This window comes from Salvia hispanica, chromosome 6, assembly GCF_023119035.1.
Source record: "Salvia hispanica cultivar TCC Black 2014 chromosome 6, UniMelb_Shisp_WGS_1.0, whole genome shotgun sequence".
Taxonomy (NCBI): Eukaryota; Viridiplantae; Streptophyta; class Magnoliopsida; order Lamiales; family Lamiaceae; genus Salvia; species Salvia hispanica.
In genome coordinates this window covers 30,384,488-30,390,520 of record NC_062970.1, presented here as the reverse complement: position 1 = coordinate 30,390,520, position 6,033 = coordinate 30,384,488, and positions in this window count along the sequence as shown.

Genomic DNA, 6,033 nt, shown 5'->3' with positions numbered 1-6,033 from the left:
ATAATATTTCCCGCGTTTAAGATTATCTTGATCCGTCAATTTAATTCTTTTGTCTGCTATGTGACTAGAATTAAATTAATTCTCCAAAGAGTTTTTCTAGTTTGAAACTTTATTTATTATTCGTGGAATAAATTCCAACTGCGCAGATTTCTGAATAATAAATTCCTCTTTCAAACACCTCATTGGGGATCACCCTTTTAGGGATTTAATCATACCACACTGGGCACGCGAATTCTATGAAATAATATTCCAATACCTTCATGTTATTCAATTACTACCACCCAAGATATCATGAACTTGAGTTACGTACAAACTCTCACATATTGATAAGTCAAAGTGGCGTTTGATTGAATAAACAATATTGATATTAATATCATAGACTAGAAAATACTAAACTTTCTGAAATATATTCTTTCAGTAGATAGCAATAAAGAATACATTTCGGATTAGATCCTTTCAGTGCTTTACCACACCGGTGTTACTAATCTCTTCTTAGGTAAGAGAGAATTATCACAAACACCGCAACCGTACCAATAGGTAGCCAAAGCCTATCTAGGTTGTGAATACGTTTTTCTTCTTACTAGATCTGGCCAAGTCCCCTACTGGAAAACTCATGAGGAGATTCATCGAATTTCCCTACTTGACCTTCTTAGTAAAAAGCCTTAGACTTGTTTATCATATTTCAATAATAAACCATTATATTATATTATTTATTCTCATAATTAGGTAAACAAGTGGACGTGGCGTTTCTCGTATACATGCACAAGCTGACTGTACAAAGGCATGTACGCTCGAAGCATCTTTTAGTATACAAACCCCAACATGGCAGATCGGAGCACGACAACACCAATGGGCATAGTAGAAGATGTTTTGGTAAGGGTTGGAGAATTTATTTTTCCAGCTGATTTTGTTGTGCTTGACATGCAGGAGGACAAGAAGGTTCCCTTAATACTTGGAAGACTGTTTTTAGCTACTGGGAGAGCCATGATAGATGCACAGAAAGGAGAGCTTACATTGAAGCTACATGATGAAAGCGGAGCAGAAGGCTACCAAGAATGCAGTGTCATCCAAGTCGTCACCGATTGTGTGGGAGAAGTGGAAGTCACTTATCACCAAACCCAGGATCCTCTTGAAACTTGTCTACAAAATTCCTTTACTCCTAATACTGACTTATCCTCTTGTGATGCAGTGTGTGCCATCATTGCAGAATTGGAAGTGCTACCAGAAAGAATCCCTCAAACGGGGAACGCATTCTTGCCATTACGCACTCCCGAGGAAGAGGTAGCAAGAAAGAAAACAGTGCGAAAGCCAAAGGGACCGCCTAAGGTAGAGCTAAAACCTCTCCCCGAACATCTCAGGTACGCATTCCTAGGGTCGGAAAACACTTACCCGGTTGTTGTGTCCGCTGCATTGAGTGAGAAATAGTGTGAGAAGCTCTTGTGTGTTTTGAACAAGTATAGGTCCGCCATAGGATGGTCTATTAGTGATTTGAAAGGAATTAGCACAACCACATGCATGCATAGAATTTTACTTGAGGAATGGCATAAACCTCGTGTGCAAAATCAACGTAGACTATCATGCAAGATGTAGTTAGAAAAGAGGTGATAGAGTTACTAGATGCAGGGATTATCTATGCAATATCTGATAGTGAATGGGTAAGTCCTACGCAAGTAGTAGCTAAAAAAGGAGGGATGACGGTAGTGCCCGGCCAGGATGGAGAGATGATAGCCACTAGAGTAGCTACAGGTTGGAGAGTATGCATTGATTATAGGATGTTAAATGCAGCCACTAGGAAGGATCATTTCCCTTTGCCTTTTATTGATCAAATGCTTGATAGACTAGGGGGATATGATTACTATTGTTTTCTTGATGGCTATTCTAGGAATAATCAAATTGCAATTGCTCCCGAAGACCAACATAAGTCTGCTTTCACATGTCCTTATGGTATTTATGCTTATAGGAAAATGTCTTTTGGTTTATGTAATGCTCCTGCTACTTTTCAGAGATGTATGATGGCCATATTTCATGATTTGATTGAAAAAGTGATGGAAGTTTTTATGGATGATTTTTCTGTGTTTGGTAAATCTTACGATCATTGTCTTGACAATCTAGCTAAGGTTTTGCAGAGATGTGTAGAAACTAACCTTGTTCTCAATTGGGAAAAATGTCACTTTATGGTGAAAGAAGGTATAGTTCTAGGGCATAAAGTGTCTTCTGCAGGGATAGAAGTCGACAGGGCAAAGATTGCAGCCATTGAGAAGCTCCCACCTCCATCCAACGAAAAAGGAGTAAGAAGTTTTCTAGGACATGCAAGCTTCTACCGGAGATTCATCAAGGATTTTTCTAATATCTCTAAACCTCTTTGTAAAATTCTTGAGAAGGATGTGAAATTTGATTTTACTTCCGATTGCTTACAAGCTTTTGAGACCTTGAAGAAAGCTCTAGTAAGCGCTCCTGTCCTCATCACGCCTGATTGGAGTCAACCATTTGAGATCATGTGCGACGCAAGTGATATTGCAGTTGGCTCAGCTTTGAGGCAGGAAGAGGGACAAGATTTTTAGAGTCATTTATTATGCTAGTAGAACTTTAGATTCTGCTCAAGCTAATTATATGACTACTGAAAGGGAGATGCTTGCTATTGTTTATTCTTTTGATAAATTTAGGGGCTATCTTGTTGGAACTAAGACTATTGTTTATACTGACCATGCAGCTATTAGGCATTTATTTGCAAAGAAGGATGCGAAGCCCAGACTTATCCGATGGATCTTGCTACTCCAAGAGTTTCATGTGGAAATAAGGGACAGAAAGGGGTGCGAGAATGTGGTAGCGGACCACTTGTCAAGGTTGGAGCACCCGGTGGAAGGAGAAGATTTATCTCAAGAAATCAACGAGGACTTCCCAGATGAGCATCTGTTCTTCACTCAAGCCACTTTCCCATGGTACGCCGATATTGTAAATTATTTGGCGGCAAAGGTACATCCTCCAGATCTTACTCCTTATCAGAAAAAGAAATTTTATAGAGATGTACGATCTTACTTTTGGGATGAGTCCTACTTGTTCAAAAGATGTGCAGATACTATACTTAGGAGATGTGTCCCTCGGGAGAATTGGGTGGCTATAGTTAAAAAGTGTCATTCGTCTCCAACTGGAGGCCACTTTGGTGTGCAAAGAACCGTGATAAAAGTCTTGCAGAGTGGATTCTATTGGCCTACCATTTTTCGCGACTCTGCTAGCTTTGTTCTCCAATGCAATGAATGCCAACGGACGTGGGGAATTTCTAAGAAAAAGGAGATGCCTATGAATACCATCATTGAGGTAGAATTGTTTGATGTGTGGGGGATAGATTTTATGGGACCATTCCCAAAATCAGGAGAGTACCAATATATCTTACTTGCAGTAGAATATGTTTCTAGATGGGTGGAAGCAATTCCAACCAGAACTAACGATTCTAAAGTTGTCATTGCTTTTGTTAGAAAAAACATATTTTGCAGATTTGGTACGCCCCGCGCTCTTATTAGTGATGGAGGATCTCACTTCAACAATAGATGGTTGGACAGCGTGTTGGACAAATATGGAGTCAAGCATAGAGTAACTTCGCCCTATCATCCTCAGGCGAATGGGCAAACTGAGTTAGCAAACATGGAAATCAAGTCGGTTCTTCAAAAGACGGTGAGCGTGAACCGTAAGGATTGGGCACTTCGGTTAGATGACGCATTATGGGCATATCGTACCGCTTACAAGGGCTCCATAGGTATGTCCCCTTATCAATTTGTGTTTGGTAAGTCTTGTCATTTGCCTCTTGAGATGGAATACAAGTCATATTGGGCAATCAAGAAGTTGAACCACGACTTTCGCAAGGCTGGTGAAGAAAGGCGTCTTTTTCTTAATGAGATGGACGAATTTCGGATGGAGGCTTACGACAGTTCATCCACTTATAAGGAACGAATGAAGGCTTACCATGACCGGATGATCAGCCCAAGAGAGCTCACGCTGGGGGATGTAGTTTTGTTGCACAATTCGAGACTTTCTCTATTCCCCGGCAAGTTGAAGTCTAAATGGACCGGCCCTTACATGATCAAGAAGATATATGATAGTGGAACAGTGGAATTGCTAGCTCCAGATGGACAATTGTTTCAAGTCAATGGTCACCATGTAAAGAAGTATTACAGTTCGGACAAAATAGTGGAGGAGGAGTTTGATCTAGAGGAACCACCCAAGGAGTAAAAGGGGGTAACGTCAAGCGCATGACTTTAAAAGAGCGCTTGTTGGAAGGCAACCCACCCTTGTTTTTGACAATTTTTGCTTTAATTTTAAGTTTTTTTTTTGTTTTAGTTTAATTTTTGTGCGTTGAAAATTTTTCGCAGGTTCTGAACTCTTCGTGGCGACCGCCGCATGTGCTGCGGCGGTCCGCCACCTGCTCGCTGGAACAATCTGTTGTTGCGCGGCGACCGCCGGACATGCCGCGGCGGGCCGCCACCTGGGCGCAATTTCCAGCGCGATTTTTTGAAATTTTTCGATTTTCGCCCAGTCAAGCCTCGACGCGAAATTTTTCAAGGTACGTTTTTTTTCAGTAGTTTACTCACGTCCCTACCAACTCTACAAACTTATTTTACACTTTGTTGTAAATAAGTTTGGGGGGATGAAGTGGTGGACCGTGAGTTTAGGTTTTTGTTTTAGGAATTTTCTTTTTGTTTTAAAGATTTTGTTTTTGTTTTTCAAAATCCCGTAGGAGAATTTTGTGTTCTAAAAATGTTTTCTTGAATCCATGTCGTGAACTTAACATAAAGAACTTAGAAACACGCATGCTTAGGGACACACTTTAGACCGAGTTGCTAATGATATTACATTCCATCTATGTTTAAGTGTGGCTTAACATTTTGATTTGATGGTTTGGTGAAAAGGTGCATAATTAGTGAATTGTTTGTTCGCCTTGATTCATGTTTTATACCTTGTGAGAATTTGAGCCTAAATTTCATTCTTGTGTGATTTATCTGCATTCATGTATTTGTTTCTAGAACTTAACATAAAGAACTTAGAAACACGCATGCTTAGGGACACACTTTAGACCGAGTTCTAAAATTTAGTGTTCTAAAAATGTTTTCTTGAATCCATGTTGTGAACTTAACATAAAGAACTTAGAAACACGCATGCTTAGGGACACACTTTAGACCGAGTTGTCAATGATATTACATTCCATCTATGTTTAAGTGTGGCTTAACGTTTTGATTTGATGGTTTGGTGAAAATGTGCATAATTAGTGAATTGTTTGTTCGCCTTGATTCATGTTTTATACCTTGTGAGAATTTGAGCCTAAATTTCATTCTTGTGTGATTTATCTGCATTCATGTATTTGTTTCTAGAACTTACTCCTAGTCTTGCCTAAGTTTACATAGTGTTTAAGTTGATTTAGGAAGATGATTGGCCATCTTTTCTAGCCTACTTTTATCCAAAAGTTTTGACCCTCTCAAATTTGAAAATTTTTCCCTTTGGAGCCAATTTTGAGCCTTTAAGCCTATTCTTTGGAAGCCAACATAATGGGGACAATTCCTTGGGTTAGTTAGTTTTTACTATCTTATTGTAAAGGAATTGGAGAGATAAGGTGAAAGTATAAAAGTAGTGTGCTTAATGTAAAGAAAGTACAAGTTGTGAAATTGAGAAAAATTCCAAATATGTGCTTGATCTTAGAAAAGAAATGAAAGGTGGTGTAAGAAAAGAAAAAAAAAAGGGAGGAGAAAAAGAAAAAAAAAGGTGTGAAAGGTTGTGAAAAGAAAATAAAATACTTTAACTCTACTTGGGATATTTTATTTTTAGTCAATTTTTAGCCAAATATTCCTCACCTACCAAAGAGCCTACATTACAACCAAAGATAAAGACCTTTCGGACTTTTGATGCTTAATCACATCTAGTAGAGGAGGGATTAGACTTTGAGCAAGCCTATGGTAAACTTTGCATGATGCATGATTTGAGTGCTTATATACACATTACATTCATACACTTCGAGAGTGAGAAAACACTTCCCATCTTTGAAAGTGC